The 17,414-nt window shown below is 44.2% G+C and overlaps 1 protein-coding gene across 1 annotated transcript in view; it reads right to left on the minus strand.

Annotated features, from left to right (window-relative positions):
• Positions 1–17,414, minus strand: part of AHCYL2 (adenosylhomocysteinase like 2) — an 86,126-nt gene that overhangs the window by 41,009 nt on the left and 27,703 nt on the right. The window lies entirely within an intron of this gene.

Here is a 17,414-nt window from a genome sequence, read left to right on the forward strand (position 1 = left end):
CGCCAATTTTTAGGACAGACGAATGAATTGCAGACTACCTGAGTAGTCTGTATATAGCTCCATGGCGCGGGTACGTGCAGCCCATCCACCCCCAGTCCTTGCAGAACCAATAAATTACATCACCCAAAGACCTGATTCCAGAGATCAATCAGGCCCAAGGTCAAGGAGGTGTTCCTTACCGGCCCTGCAAAATAGATGTCTTCTCACATGTAGCTTTGGTATCTGATAGCATTAAAAGTTTGTGTAACTAAAGGAAAGGGCCTGGCAGGACTTCCCGCTGCCAAGCAAGGATGCCTGGCACGAGGCCAGCCTGAAAGTATTTAAAATTAACTTTTGAGAACCATGACACTTGGGGGTTTGTTCTGAGATACTCTCTTTGGCTTGCCTGCAGCTCCCTCTGTTGGGTTGTGGTGAGAGGAGTGTGCATGAAAATTCACCGCACACTGAGAGACCAGAAATGGCAGGATTCAAAGTCCAGGCATTCCAGTCTTTGCCCACAGTTTGCTCACTCTCCTTGGTTCCCCAAGAATCCCACATGTAATTCACTTCAAGCCCTTTGGTGGTTGTGTCAACAACAGGCCAAGCCAGCAAGAACAAGCCTTGTGTGATGAAGGTTGTTTTCACAGATCTTAGCAAAACCGATACAGCACTGCTTGCAGTGTGACAAAACCAGAAGGCTTAATTCAAAGAGGAAAACTAGCATTTCTGATTCACTTAAAAGGGGAAGTTGTAGAAAGAGAGATATATTAGTTGATGGTTGCCAAAAATCAGGAGCTGTCTGGTCATGTCAGCCCATGTCAGATCAGGGCAGGAAACAGACGCCACAAGAAACACTAGAATTCTGCTTTATTGATCTTGGCTAATAGAATCTGGAAAGCCTGACACACATTTCTCTTTCCCTCCCTCTTATACGAAAGAGAATCAAGGCGGGGCATTCTTGAGTTTCTTTTTCACCCCTTCCCGATTTTCTGGATTAAGTTCATATTTTCCTAATGGCCGCTGGATATCCCTTCAAGGCCACAGTAGCTCCATACTCCTCTACAGGTAACCACTTTTGTGACTACAGTAACCCACTTTATTCAAAGGCATCAGCTTTCAGAAGCTGCAACTGTATCTCATGAAAGCTTATGCCTTTTAATAAAATGGGTTAGTTGTACAACATGCTGCGCGATTTCTGATTTTCATTAGAGGAAGGTGTCCTAAAATGCCCTCATCAGTAATGAATTGAGGCCTCCATGGGAAACCTAGAGCTGTAGACAAGCCACTTCTGGACTGTTACCAAGTCGCGCACTACAAAGATGATGATATGCAGGCAGAGCAAATGCTGTCCTTATGAACATCTGACTGCAAGCATATCAGTTGCAGTATTTTCGTGATGATGTCATGTATATTTCATCATTTGTATCCCCATCCTCCTCACCCTAGATGGATGTCGATGCTGCCGAGAAAACTGCAAGGACATGTTCACAAAGCCCAGAGTCCTAGAGTGGTCATAAAGCTGGGCACCCTTATACATTTCTAAAATCATCATAAATTCAAAGGAGACTTTCCCTTTATGCTTTTGTACTATGACCACTTCCCCAGGTGAATCTTGGCACCATATGAATTTTAGAGGGCCTTGTGGTCAATCTAGAGCAGTATTTCTCAATCTCAACAATTTTAAGATAATGTGGACTTCAACTCCCAGAATTCTTAAAAGTTGCTGAGATTGAGAAACATTGATCTAGAATCTCTAGAGCAGTATTTCTTAAACTTTTTCTTCTCTCAGGACCCTTATCCACTTTTAAAAATTATGGAGGACCCCAAAAGAGCTTTTGTTTGTATAGGTCGTATTTATTGATATTTGCCATATTCAAAATTAAAATGGTCCCATTTGTAGAATATTTATTTACTGAATCATGTAAAAGTAACAATATTAAACCCATTAGATATTAACATAAATATTTTTCATTAAAAAACCCTATGTTTTAAACAAATAAAAAATAATAACGAGAAGAGTGACATCTAGACAGCCTCTAGAGCAGTGTTTCTTAATGCATGGTCCAAGGACCCCGGGGGTCCCCCCAAGACCCTTTCCAATCAAAATTATTTGCCAGATATTGAAGATTTTGCAAAACTTCGTAACAACGTCACTCTTCTCATTATTATTTTTTATGTGTTCAGTAACAAACAAACAAAGTAAAATTTTTGCAGCAGATGCCACAAACCACAGCCATGCAGAATAATCCCTTTATGTTACCAAACTTTATTTCTTCAAACTGCCCGTGCTTTAAACCAACTGGAAAGCGAACAAGACTGATATCGACTCCTACAAGTTACTGGGGGGCTTAAGCCAGTGTTGTCCAAACTTGGCCACTTTAAGATGAATGGACTTCAACTCCCAGAATTCCTCCTTGACTTAATGTGGACGAAAAGGGGAAGAAAAGCCCGGTCACACACAGGACAGGAGGACGAGAAAGCAGGCTTGCCGATGCCCCACAAGTAGCTGCGGTAGCCGGGGAAGCCCGCAGCTGTCCGTGAGTCTGCCCTGCCCGCATGTCCGTCTGCGTGCCCGTTCTTGCTGGCTCCAGGGTACACAGCGCAAGACCCCAGCGGCCAAGGAGCCGCCCCGTTCGCCCAGGGCAGGTGGGCCCCACTGGAGCGCTCCTTCCTTGCTCCGACAGTCTTTGCCCCTTACACAGCGATTGCCAAAAGCCCCAAAGAGTCCACAAAGAGAAAAGGCCTGTCTGGACCAGCTGTGACATCAAGAGGGGTGCGGTGGTGGAATGAATGCGAGCCGGGTCACTTGTTCACGGGGGCTTGCTTTTTAACTGGGACTGGGGGGTTTTCTGGTTTTGGGGGTGGCTGCAAGCCACCTGGAGTCATGGAGCTCGAGTTGGGTGGCCATACCTCTTGCTTAAATCCATTAAATAAACGCTTGGGTTGTCGGGAACAAGCTTGAACCTGCAAGCCCACATGAGGATGTGCGTACCTGTGCTATCAAGGAGGGCCCTAAGGGCACAACCGCAACAACAGCAACGTGCCCCTTTTTCCCAGCCCAGGAGAAGTGTGTGGACAGAAAGAAGAACACGCAGATTGTTCCCGTCAACAAAACCTGCTTTAATACTAATCACGCTGATCTCGCAATGCACTGGATCCATGTGCGCTCCTGTGTGCGCATACACACAGAGCCTACCTGAAGGGGGCATGGCATCCCCCACAAAAACTACACAACCCACAAGCGCCCATCCAGCCTTAATGTTAAAAGAAGTTGCGTTTCCCTATTCGGTGTTTCTCAACCTTGGCCACTTGAAGATGCGTGGACTTCAACTCCCAGAATTGGCTGGGGAATTCTGGGAGTTGAAGTCCACGCATCTTCAAGTGGCCTCTAAAGTCCCTTCCAACTCTATGATTCCATATACAGTGGTACCTCGGGTTACGAACTTAATTCGTTCCATGACTCTGGTCGCATCCCGAATTGGTCGCAACCCGAAGCAAATTTCCCCATAAGGTTCAATGTAATTACCGTTAATCCGTTCTGGCGTGGAGGACAGGGAGGCGGCTATTGCTTGGAGGGAGAGTCCCCCTCCCTACGACCACGTGTCAGGGGCGGAAAATGGCCACGGACCACGTGTCAGGGGCGGAAAAATGGCTTGTTAACAGAGGCGTTCGTAACCCGAGGTTCCACTGTATAGGCAAGCGTGACCCTGCCTTTATTCAGAAAGAGCTGTGCTAAAATATTTGACGCGAGCTCCGTCTTCGTCAAGCGAAAGTAGCAGCCCCCAAGGAGGATTCATTCTTGTGCTCAAGATTTATGCACACCCACCTCCCCCTGGCCAAAATGGCAGGTTCATGCTGACATCACGGCATGAACTGCAATTACGCTATGGATTACCAGCATTCTATATCCAAGCAGTCACTGCAGGGTCAGCAATGACTGAGCGCAGACAAAAAAATATATATATATATCACAAGTATTCCATGTTCTGTATTCTGGAGTGGAGCGAAACAGGCCTTGCTTTCATGCTCGCGGTAAACCCTAGAGGGCGCTCTGAGCTCACCCAAATCAATTCAGCCACTCAAATGCGAAGTTCCTGCAAATTCGTCTTGAGATTTTGGAGAAATGTATTGGGAACAGCAAGAATCAAGGACAAACAGGGAAAGGCCAGACACCATACAGGACGTATGGCAAATTCGGCCCTTGCTAATAAGTTGAAAAAGTTGCTGGTGCGACTCCAATTTGAAAGATTATTTTAAATTCAGCAATTGGCAAAGAGGTGTTGGACAAGTGTGTGCACATCTTTAAATTCCAATAGGATTGAAATCATTCCCAGGACAGAGGTAATGCTGGATGGGATAAGATTTATGATTTAAATGCCATGTTCCTTCTGGCTCCCATCCACATTATTTTCCTTTTAAATTCACAACTTATCTTCTCTGTAAGAACAACACTTTGTTGTTGGCCCTCATTTTTAAATTAAATAAAATGCATTCAGAGGGCAAATGTCCAAATGCAACCCCTTTTAAGTGGTCTGGGAAGAGTAAAGCTTTCCAAAAAGTTGTGAAGACAAGTTAAGACGCTAATCTACCTTGCGTTTAGACCACAGGATGTTTCAATATGGTTGCACATTACAGGGACCCCAAAAAGCCACAGAGGAGGCCTCAACAGATTCCATTATTTCGTAGGAAGTGAGTTGACAGTTATACAAATCCCAGCCAGCCTGACCGCTTTCTTTCCCGTCTGAGCCAGGCTGGCGCGATACCAGCCCCCCTTCTAATAAAGCACAGGTCCCCTACTTTCTGCTCCCTGTGATCTGGCTTCAAATAATTCACCAACCGTAATATGCAAACTCAGATCTTGACTGTAGAACCGTAGCTCCTCGTACAAAATAAAGGCTGCAAAAACACAGAGGCTCTCTCTGCCAAGCCAAGCAGCGTGGCGCCTCGGGCACTAACCAGCGAACTGCCACGCTAAGTCCAAAGCGTGATGGAAAAGGGCATTTCTCGCTTTAGAGGGCTTAAGCTTTCTTCAGCCGTGACTCAGGAAAGCTCTGCCTGATGCCCCTTTGCAAAGCCCCCCCAACCCTTCCTCGTGCTGCCCGTTTGATCCTGCTGGCAACTTGTGGCTGTTTCTGCCCTTCCTTGAGAAAGGACTACCAGTCTGTGCTTAAACTCTCATCCGAACCACTGCCCTGGAGTTAACCCAAAACTCAGGTTGTGAGTTTCTAGGCAGGTGCAGCAGAGCTTCTGAATTATTCGCTGCAGAACTCTTTATCTAAAGCAGGGTTGCTCAACCTTGGCCGCTTTAAGACGGGTGGACTTCAACTCCCAGAATTCCCCAGCCAGCATATGCTGGCTGGGGAATTCTGGGAGTTGAAGTCCACCCGTCTTAAAGCGGCCAAGGTTGAAAAATCCTGGCCCTCTCCTTTTGGGAGAGCAAAAAGTAGTTTTAAAGAGTGCCAGCACTACTTCAGCAAGCCTCCCATCACAAGGCAGTGCGTCAGCACCTCGCAAAACTGGTTGACAACTCAGTTATACAAAGAAAGAGCTGCTTCTTGAATGCAAAGGCGTGGTGAGCATCCGTCTCACACCTTTGGGGGAAAAAACGGGCCTGCAAACGGTTCCACGCTAGCAAAGGATCCAAAGCGCGCAAGACAACACATTTGTTTTCGTGAGAAGCCTTGCTTGCTATTTCAGATCACAAGCCTGTTTTGGACCAAGGAGACTCCTTTGGTGGAATTAACCTGGGCCATCCCCTGGACCTACTTCCGAGGAAGGGCCTAAGGGTCACAGACGAGGAAAATCCAGTCTGTGGGATTAGCACCGACTGGGATCACATCTTGTTCCCGAAAGAGTCTGCCAACAGATGCCAACAGATGCAGAAGACCGAGTCTGGGCAGCGGAACCGATACTGTCACACGAGATGCCTTGAACGGAGGTCAGCCAGACCTTTGAGGATGGGTTTCTACTTTCATGAAATGAATGTTATAATCCGAAAAACTAACCCAGGCTCAAAGCCTGTTCTTCTCTTCTCCCAAACGTACCAATCTTACTTCTTGGCTCTCCAAAATAGACAAAAGCTCCAGGCCACCCTCTCTCAACTTGGCATCCTACAGAACGGCTGGATTATACTCGTATAAATTTCCAAGGAACTGACGGAGCTGCGGCCCGACCTATTTGCAAGGGTCTGAATAAACTGTTTTAGAAAAGAAGGAAAGAGATTTGGAAAGCGAGAAAGGGGATCCAGTGGGACTGCTAGATCTCTGTACCTAGGGACCTTTGGGCTTAGTCTCCCTACAACTTAGAGAGATCAGGAAATCAGTGCCAACTGTGTGGCATCACCCCCAGCATTGCTAGCAAAAGGGGGACCTTTCTCACACTTGTCTTCTGCATCCTGCAACTTGACAGTAAACTCGTGTGGATGCACATATGTGACCTTTGTGAACGTATTAAGTTTCACAAGCAATCCACCGTGACTTAGCATTTTCTTCTGAGTACACGCTCCAGCAGATGTCCTTCCCAATACTTCTGGCCAAGAATCTGAATGTGAAGGTGCTAAAGATGGAGCCTAGCAGCTCTTACATGTTCAGCCATGGAAGAGTAGGAATTCTTCTAGCAATAACACTTCAACACACTACAGGTAGTCCCAGGTTAAGAACGCCCGGGTTACAGATGATCCCTAGTTAAGAACGGAGCCTATTGTAGCAAAATTTGAGTTAAATACACAATGATTCGAGTTTATTACACAATACTACTTATACCAGCGTTTCTCAACCTCAACAACTTTAAGATGCGTGGACTTGCTAGCTGGGGAATTCTGGGAGTTGAAGTCCACGCATCTTAAAGTTGCCGAGGTTCAGAAACACTGACTTATACAGTATTATACAACATTTTTTTTGCTCTTATCCAAACGCACCATTGATTTTGCTGTTATCACCAAAGATAAATTCCTTGTGTATGTTTTATACTTGGCCATTAAAGTATTGGTATTGGTATTACTGTTCAGGCTTACATACAAATTTGACTTAAGGACAGACCTTGGGAACAGAAGTCGTCCCTAAGTTGGGGACTACCGGTATCTTCTACTGGAATGGTGCTTTTTCACTCTATGCTTTGAGAGATACATTCAAGGGACTCTGCTAAATATGGGAAAGAAAAGGCTATTGTACAAGGGAAAACATTATTTGCCCGGTTCAGGAAGTTGGCATGCAAATTATGTGTGCAATTGGGCTTGACTATGGCAGAAAAAGGAGTTTAGATAATGCCGATGTGCATTTTTCAAAAACATCACGAGCATCTGGATATGTTTAAACAAGCACTGACAATTCCACAGACAAAAGGAGATTACTCAATCTGGTTGAGCAAAGTCAAGATGTTGTTTTTACTTATTTTTCAGATTTCTGCATCTACCTTCATCATCAAGAATCCACAGCACAGGACTTCCGGGTGAGGAATGGCGAGCTAGCACGTCTCCAAATGAGCAGAGGCCCAACACCACCATGACTGAAGGACCAGTGAGTAGCCTGGTCCCGGGGAATCTCTCCGGAAAAGGAGAAGATGGGAGATTCCCCACTTGTGCTCCGGATGGCTGCTCCTTGCAAGGAGACCACAGGGCAGAGGTCTCCCGCGGGTCTGAGCACCAGGAGACGAAGGGATCAGCCATCATGCTCACCATTGTGGCGGAGTCTTTTTAAAGGACATTTTTAAAGGACACCAAGTTCGCAAACCTTACTTTCTAATCACTTTAGGAAATTGCTTATTTATTATTTTAAGGGTATCAGAGATCTTCAAAATGACAAGTCTGCAAAGCCACCTGGTGAATTTACGTTCATTCCAAAATAATAGAAAAATAAACTGTAAGCTTAAGAATTTAAAGAATTTGAAATAAATGGCAAAAAGCTAAATAAGACTTTAATTCAAGAAAGTTATAAATGAAGTAAGGGACCAGACGAATTTGGAATATTAGGACTTTTGCTATAGGATTTTGGAAATAATTTTTTGCTGACACCAGGACTGAAATGTTAACAATGTATGGAGTTGTTTGTACATGTTGTGATGAAGATCGGAAGTCACTTCTTTAAATATTTCTTTTCTCTTTTTCTTATTTTTTTCCTTTCCTTTCCTTTTTCTTTTATTTTCTATCCTTTATTTTTATTTTTCTTTCTGAGTTTAGTTTGTATTGTATTGTATTATTCTTTTTTAAAAATTCAATTAAAATTAATAAGAAAAAGAATGCACTGCACAGTGGAAAAAGTAATTATTTGCACATACGTTTGATTTATATGTGACTTTTCCATTCACATTCAATTCTCAAGGAGACTAACAGAACTAAAACACAAAGTACAAAAATTAAAGTCAGTGTTCAAATGATTAATACACTGAGGTTGGAAGAAGAGATGCATTGTTCTCCTAAAAGGAGAGAAAGGGGACTGTAAGCAACTTCTGAGGGAGTCTACTCCACAGGCCAGAAGCTCCTGCGTGCCCAGTAAGACCTCTGAAACCAGAAGGACCTTCTGAAGGACTTCTGCAGATATTAGGGGCCAGATATATTCAGAGCAGGAACTGCTACTGTTCAAGCAAGGTGTGTGCTATTTATTTCATGAAAAGATAGAACCTGGGGAAAAAAGCAATGCATTTTCTCCACTGGCTCCTCATTATGTACCATCACACAAAGCTAGGAGGCAACTGAAAAACTGAAGAAGCAAGTTCATCTGTATTTCTGTAAAAAACAAGATTTCCGTGTCTTCCCCATTGTGACTGGCTGTTCATGCCGTGTTACCTGACTACAGCATGCAAGATTACATGTGCTGAATGACTCGGTGCCACTAGGAATAACAGCATCTCCTAAACCCCAGGGGGAGCTGCATGTAACTGCCAAATCTTTCTTGTAGCCTCCAAAACCTGCTCAGAACACAACTGTAACATAAAGAAAACTGACAGTGTGATTTCCTGCCATTTTCATACAGAAAATGCATAAAAACTATACTGCAAGACTTAAAATAAGTTCAAAATAAAACTAACCAACTGGGGAGAGGGCAGGGGGGAGGAATCTGAAACTCTTGGCCCCAGCTATTTTACATCACTGCACTTTCTGCTGCAGCTTCAGAGCAGCTCCTGGACAGCAAAAGATTTCTCACCCTTGTCCCAGCCTAAACTTAGCCAGGGGCCCCACTGAGCTGCACTGGACGTGCCTGTTATCCCAAGCAGCTCTTTATACAGCGCAGGACCCTCTAGCTTCCTTTATGCAAAGCGATCAGAGCACATAGATTGCACATGGCCGAGAGAGTACAACACACACGTCCACTTGGGTATTTCACCTTGTTTTATGCTGTGCTGTTTTGCTTCTCTGCGGTTCAAGTCATATTTTACACATGTTATTGGGCACGTTAAGCTAGGCTTAAGTTGTGCTTTACTGATTAATATCAATACGCTGGGAGATTCTTTTGTTTTTCTTTTTCAGGCAGCCTATCACCACCTAAAAAAGCGTGGCCAACAGACGAGGAAGCTGGAAAAAAACAGCAAGGCGGAAGTAGGAGCAAGGAAGCGCAAATGGAAAGCTGTGAGTTATCACAAGGTCTTGTGGCTTCAAGAACACCAGGTCTGGGCATGTGACTTCAGCTCACAAGCAAAACCGTGCAAAGACTGACTCACGGGAGGGGGCGGAATTCAAGAACATCGTGGAGATGAAGATGACACAACGCCTTGTGCTCCGACCACGGGATGACAGCGTGGAAACCAGGGCGACTGCTGCTCACGTTAGCTTCAGGTATTGCCAACTCACAAGGGAGAGATTGCCAACTCTGGTTGCGCAACTAGGGCTCGCTCTTATTATTCTTAACACCACCGTGGGCTTAACGGTCTATCATCTCAAGTCAGTTACCTCCTTTGGGATAAAGAGAATGACCAAGGAGCAGATACCCAAAGTCTTGGAACTGGTGACCTCAAGGAAGTCAGAGCCTCTACCATGCAGTGGAACATGGGTAAAAGAGTACCAGCTGGCTGAGGGCTATTCAGTGGCAAGCATTTCAGGCCAGAACAAGTCCACTCAGCTTGGAAGACTGATTTCTCCTGGGCCAAAAATTCTATTTTAATGTCTTTCCTTAAACATTCATGCCTTTTAAGCTCAGCTCAATCGTCCCTCCAGCGGAGGGGTTGGCTGACTCCTACAAATTCCCAATTTCCTCAGAGGAAATGTGTGGATTCCTGCATTGTGCCATGGCAAAACATGGCTTGCTGATCGGCAGCTGATTGTACGAACTCAGCCCTTTTTTACGGGGTGTAAATCCTGGTTGACTGCTTACTCTGCAAACCCAGAAAAGTATCATTTATTCCCTAAACCAACCATGGCACAAGGAGAGAGTCCAGCTATGCGCAATCTTAAGGGTCCTGTTAGAACATTTCTGTTGACATTTAATGTATTATTGGTAATTCTGTAAGAGGGGAGAGCAGCACAGGCTTCCACAGCAAACTGGTATTACATCAAAATGATAGTGTATAAATCAGTGTTGCTCAACCTTGGCAACTTTAAGGTGTGCGGACTTCAACTCCCAGCAATGACAACGACCCAACCAATGGATCATGACACAGATCCTGCCCTTATGTACTTGCATGCTGATGTCTGGTGCAAACATGTAGGTCATGGATCAGGTTAATGTTTAATTTCTGTTACATACTGCAAGTAGAACCCTGAAATCTTCAGGACAGAGCAGTGTTTGTCAACCTTGGCAACTTTAAGATGTGTGGACTTCAATCCCCAGAAATCCCCAGCCAGCCATGCTGGCTGGGGGATTCTGGGAGTTGAAGTCCACACATCTGAAAGTTGCCAAGGTTGAGAAACAATGGGATAGAGGCAAACTCTGTGCCTTAATTAAACAATCTACTTACAAAGCATTCATGCTATGGATCATGTGGTAGCAGGCTGGCGTCCAGCACTCAAGGAACCTCTGACTGAAAGCCACAGGCTGCTTCCCAAACCGCTTGAGCATCACCAAGATGTCCAAAGCCTTCAAGCAGGGCTGGTGGTCAGAGCCTGGCCAGGATTAGTAGGCAAGTATGGGGACCCCTTCAAAGCAGATTCCCAAGGTCCTGGTCCCCACACAATCCTCTTCCCCGTTTGTCCAACCCTATGCTTCGAAGCAGGCTTATGCTCATGTTTGCCGTGACTCAGAAAATCTACCCACGGGCAAGTCTGTGTGAGTAAACCCGTCTCCAACCCTTCTCCCCACTATGGAATAGATGGGGACTGGAAGGGGAAGGGCACGTTGGGGCAGGGCCCGCACACACACGAACACACACACACACACACACCCTGGTTCCTTATGTTTAGCTCTCCCCCTGTGAGCAAGCTGCAGCCTGCATAGGTTCTGCAAAACACTAAGAGCCAGGGAAGAGAGCAGAAGGATTGAACACAAACAGCAGCAAAACTAGAGCAACATTAACAAGGTCTGCCCTTCGATTTCAGGAGTTGCTGGCCCAGTTGAAAATGCCGAGAGTGACCTTTGCAGGGGGGCTCATCCCTGACAGATGTCCATCTCCAAGTTGCCAAGAGAGAAGATGGCGCTTCGACGCTTCTTTGAGAACCAGAAGCATGTTTTGGGGGAGAGGCTACAAAACATTTATAACTCCAGGCTGGTAAGGCTCCACTGATGGCCACCATGTAGAAGAGTCAACCCAATAAGGCCTTCAGAAGCATTTCTTTGGGTGCTCCTGCCTTCATAGCGTAAGGCAGCTATAAGCAAGGATGGGATCTTTTCTATCGCAGCCTGCAAATGGGTGGGCCCTTCTCCCCAGGAGAAGTTCATCAAACAGAGATGCCGGGCAAAATCTCTCCTACTGATCTCTTCTAAAGCTTAAATCGCCCAAAGGTTTAACAGCTGGCTTTTGGCAGCTCAGAGGGGTCAGAAGGGTAGCTGTGAACTAATTCGCTAGTGTCTTTCAAAAAAAAACAAGGAAGCAAATAATTTATTGAAGTACATGAATGTTAAAAACCCTATAAATATGAAAAGGGCCAGAAAGGATATTCTAAAGAAAACAATATTTATTTCATCCTACCTGGAGATTACAGCATCTCCAGCCCACACCCCATAGATGGTTAATTTTCCAGGGGAAAATCCCTCCCATGTAAAGTGAATCAAGTTCCGCTTACATTCTTGGCTATCTTTTAATAAAACTCTATTCCCCACCCCAGCTTTCCTCCACATACCCAACCCCTATTTCCAAATGTTCATCTTTTTCCAACCCCGCCCAGCTTACTCATCTGAACACCCCTACACCAAAGATCATTTAGCAACCATTTTTATCCTCTAACCTCAGATTTAACCACTTTCCAGATGACATGCATGGCCCTACATCAGGACAATTCCTGGGGGGGGGGGGAATAGGGGCGACTTCCAAGCGGCCTTGAAGTGGACTGTGTTCATCTTCTCTGTGTTCTTACATGATAATTTTTCAAAGAGTACAGACTCCTAGCTGCTTTGCCTCTGCAACACGCACACGCGTCCAATAAATTCACCCACTGCCCTTCTAGATGAACACAACTTTTTGTGCTAAGCAGCCCAAAGTCACCCTTTCTTATCACTGCTTATTAAATTTATTAAGGAACCCAAGAGAGATTTTTCCCTCTGTTGCAATTACACTCAATCAAACTGGCAGAAGAGAAGTGAGATCCTACTGGTACAATTCCATACTTTTAATACTCAACCCGTACCTTGGCTGAACTTTTGAAGGGGGTCAAACAGATTGCAGGCCGTCCTGTGTTCTTCCCCCACGTCCCAGCCTTTCCCAAGCTGTTGGCCTCTTGGCCCACCACCCCAAACAGGCACCCACAGCTCGTTTCCCAGAGAACCTCATCCAACTAAACCACAGCAAAAGGGGTGGGCAAGTGGATATATGTAACTGGATGACATCACTGGTTGGAGTGTGCATTTGTGAGAACCTCTCCTCAGCCCATGGGCAGCATGAAAATGACACAAAACATTCAGCACAGGATTTAGTACAGCTCTCCTTCACATCGCAGCTGAGAGCTGTCAAGGGACTGGGGAAAATGAAGTTAATGAGGGGGGAATTAATCAGCAGACCTTGTCCAGTCAGAAAAAACAGCCTTCTAATGAGAGTCATTATGGCATTCTCTCCACAGCCATCTCGGTTTCCCATGGGAACACAGCTGAAGTCAAGTTGATGTACTAAATTCCAGAGAGATGGCCATGATAAGTCTTCTGCAGCCAAAACAGCCCCACCTTCACCATTCCAAGGTGCTAAACCTTTCTACGCTGGAGGACTGCTTAGTCAATCTGTTCTACCAAAAAAGCTGTCCTAATATGCTTAAGTACAGGTTGTTTCAAAGCACAGATGCCTAGAGCCAATGAAATGCAAATCAGCCACACTGAGTGCTTCAGCAGGAGAAATCAAGCAGTGTACTAAGATAAAGCATTAAGGCCATTCAGAGATCAACCCATTCTCTATGGCAGTGTTCTTCAACCTTGGCAACTTTAAGACGTGTGGACTTCAACTCCCAGAATGCTGGGGAATTCTAGGAGTTGAAGTTCACACAACTTAAAGTTGCCAAGGTTTAAGAACACTGCTCTATGACTTGCTCAACCTGACCTCCCACAAAAACAAAGAACAATTTGATTGTGCATTTACACCTGAGAAATGGATTTGGATGGCTGAAGGATAGCAATCCACTGAAATCCCTGAGAATAAATCTCACTTTTTCCAAGATGTTACCTGGAACCTGACTTCCATTTTAGAAGAAAGACATTCACTGTTAACTCCCTACAGACAGACAGACACACACACACAAGGGTCATCTAAGAAAAGTAGTTACTCAAGAATGAGAAGATTTCTACAGTGATCTTGCATCTGCTCTTACATTTCAGTTTGCATATCTCAAACCTTGATGGGCTGCTTCAAGGCTTCCCACGCAGGAAATTAACTCATCAGAATGAAAGATGGTCCTGGAGAAACAAGAGCACTGATTTGAATGCACAGCTAACAGGATGGAAGGCAGGTATTAACTCCTGTAACTAAACCCTGCTTCAGGGTTTTTAAAATAAGAAGTGCTATATAAAGACTTAATAAATAAATATTGTATGGCCTTTTAATTACAATTCAGGAGAAGCTTCGTTTCACTCAATCCTCAGCACGGCCCTTGGTGCTGAATTAATTATCAAGAGATCAAATGTCTTCCTCTGATAGAAGGCAATAGAATAAGAGGAAAGAAAATGATCCCTATCAGTGGCTGAAGGAAGCCATCATGCGAATAAATTAAGGCTAAGGAAGACAACTATTGTTGAATCTTAGCTGAGAGATCATGGCCTGTGGTTAACTAGCAAAGCAGAATCAGAACCCAGGGTGTACACTGCAATCATCATCATTGTGTTCTAATGGCCTGTACTAATTGTCACCAGGATGATTGCATTGCACTGACGGACCAGAATTAGGACAGTGACATACCGGGAGAACCACTGAAGATGAAGAGACGGAAGCCACTGCTAGCCTGTTCATTGGGAAAATTAAAATGTAACTTGGGTTCTCAACTACAGTTTTCCTAAAACATGCTATGGGGCCAGGCCTGGGCTGAGCCAGTGGTACAGTCTGAAGGAACAAGAAGGGTGCAGTTCTTGGCTCAGCTCTCTAGGAAGAAGCCCTAGGCATCTCATAAAATGACTTCCATGGCAGACTAGCCAGCTGCAAAACCCCCACTGCATTGAGACTCACCACCCAAATGCTCCGCCCAGCCCACCTTCGGGGGGGGGGGGTTGCTGGAAAGGTGGCCACACTTCATAAACACCCAGTGGAGCCACCATCCAGTATTACGTCCTAAGGGTAACATGCAGGGCCTGTGAAGATGATACTAATTTGATGAACCAGGTCAACTGTCTACAGCAGCTCAGATGCAGGGAAGAGTAAAAAAATCTTGAGATGTGCATAAAATACCTACAAGCACATTCATTCCAACAAAGGATGGGAAGCAATCAAAGAAAATGGTGTTTTTCAAAACTCAGATTCTTTTTCTCTGTTTAACCCTCCAGAATGGGTTAAAAGTAGAATCCCATTCAACCATAGATTATATCAGAGTTTTTTAAATACCACTTTTAAATGCAAAGAATGAGCCTGTCTGTCTGTCCTCTATGAGAAGATCTACTTTAAACACTTTTCAGCATACAACTGTTATAACTACCTTTATCACACATAATAAAAGCTTTGGTCTGGATTTGTTTCGCCAGCTGCCTTAATTTTACTTGACAGTACTAAGGGGCCCTCACAAAAATATCCAAAAACATCATGCTTGAGGACTTCAAAGCAGAAAGGAAAAAAATGTTGCAGCTTGTAGGGGTAGAAGGAAAAATCGTGAAGTATGAATCAAGCATGCATTGAAAGATATTAATACTGTCTCAAATACTTGCTAAATCTATTAAGCAACATATGGGGGGACTGAGAAGAACACATATGAATGTGCTTTAAAGTAAGATAATGGAAAATTCCTAATACTTTTGCTCTCAGCCAATTAGAACATGTTGACAGCAGATGAGACAAGCTTTTTAAAAAATACTTCTGTAGGGTTGGCAAATAGTTACTCCCACACTAGAGGGAAGAAGCCCACAGATTACTGGTATTCTGCACACAAAGTGCAGACTTCGGAAACCTTCTCAGGATAAAAGCTCCTCCCACTTTTTGGGTGGAGTGAAGAGGAAATAGCCCACTTTGGCTTAATCTCTGTTATTCAATACCAAACTTTTCTCTGGGTAATCCCAACATATGAAGAAAGAAAGAAAGAAAGAAAGAAAGAAAGAGAGAGAGAGAGAGAGAGAGAGAGAGAGAGAGAGAGAGAGAGGGGAAGGAAGGAAGGAAGGAAGGAAGGAAGGAAGGAAGGAAGGAAGGAAGGAAGGAAGGAAGGAAGAAGGGAGGGAGGGAGGGAGGGAGGGAGGGAAGGAAGGAAGGAAGAAAAGAAAGAAAGAAAGAAAGAAAGAAAGAAAGAAAGAAAGAAAGAAAGAAAGAAAGAAAGAAAGAAAGAAAGAGGGAGGGAGGGAGGGAGGGAGGGAGGGAGGGAGAGAGAGAGAGAGAGAGAGAGAGAGAGAGAGAGAGAGAGAGATCTTCTGTAGCAGAGATTTAGCCAAATACCAGTTTCACTGCTTATGCCCTGATATTCTGGCCAGACAGACTCCTGGCTCAGCACACACATTTATGTTGTGATGTGATTTGCCAAAAAGGCAGCTGAGATGAAACCACAATTCACAATGAAATTAAGGATGTCCAGAATACAAATAAGTCTTTTACATCTAAAGGGACTCTACAAAACATGTATTTTAAGATAAAAGAGTTTGCTTTCTGCTTTAATATCAAGGAGTTTAAGCAGCTGGCTGATTTCATGCGCTGCTCATGCTGCCGTTTCATGTTATCCTTTGACCTACATGTTGAAAGCTCCAGTTCTTAAATCATTAGTTATGCATGGCTCTTTACTAAGGTAGAACACTTACCTCACCAAAAACAATTTAATAGTTTACCTTAGATCGTGATTGATTAAATACGATCATGTATTATTTTTCTTAGGTTTTTAATCACTACTGTAATATAAGTATATTGCATGAAAAGCAGCAATCCTCAGTAGGACCCTGACAAAAGCTTTTAATGATGGGGAGCTTTCAGACATGCAAATTAAGTCTTAACAGCCACATGACCAGGTAATAGACATGGATATTTTTCTTCCCTCTTTGTTCCAACCTTTATGAAACGTTCTCAAATCTCAAGGTTGGTCAATCTACTACCGTATAAATCCATAAATAAATGTATCTGTATGCCTCAGAAGAATAATACCTCAAATGCGTTTTATCAAGTGAGAGGAGCGGATTTAAAATCAAGTCTACGGAAATCTCCCATTTGAATCACCACGTTTTAAAACTAAACGTGATAAAGTGGGGTCTTCTGGGCCTCCTACCACCAATTCAAATCTGTTGCTCCTTCCGCTGCTCCAAACTGAACTTTATGACCCCCTTTAATTTACAAAGCCTCCACTTGCAGGCCCTCTTCCACAGCCACCGTAACCAAGGTAGCCAAACTATTTCATGCCTACTCATGCTTTGGGCCTCTTCACTTATATAATCTCAGATATCACTCTCAGAAAACACCACAATGTTTTTCACAAATAAAATACTGGGTTTACTCCCAATCAGCTGTTAACGTACTGGACAAGGCTCCTTATTTAAGAAAGATAAATGGGAATGTTTTCATTGACTCATAACTGCAGGTTGGGCATATGAAAACAAGAATCAGGCATGATAAACCAAGCGGGCACTTTCAACAATTCCCTACAATATATTGGAGACCTTCATGACAATTTCTTGGGTCTCTACTTGAAACCCTTAACAACATGAAACTATTTTTATAATGCTGAAAACTTGGTCCTCTTTCTTGAAGAAAAGCGATTTCTATCAATT

Source organism: Python bivittatus, unplaced genomic scaffold (assembly GCF_059951505.1).
Source record: "Python bivittatus isolate LINGU-HERP-01145 unplaced genomic scaffold, Pbiv_v1 ctg000330_np1212, whole genome shotgun sequence".
Classification (NCBI taxonomy): Eukaryota; Metazoa; Chordata; class Lepidosauria; order Squamata; family Pythonidae; genus Python; species Python bivittatus.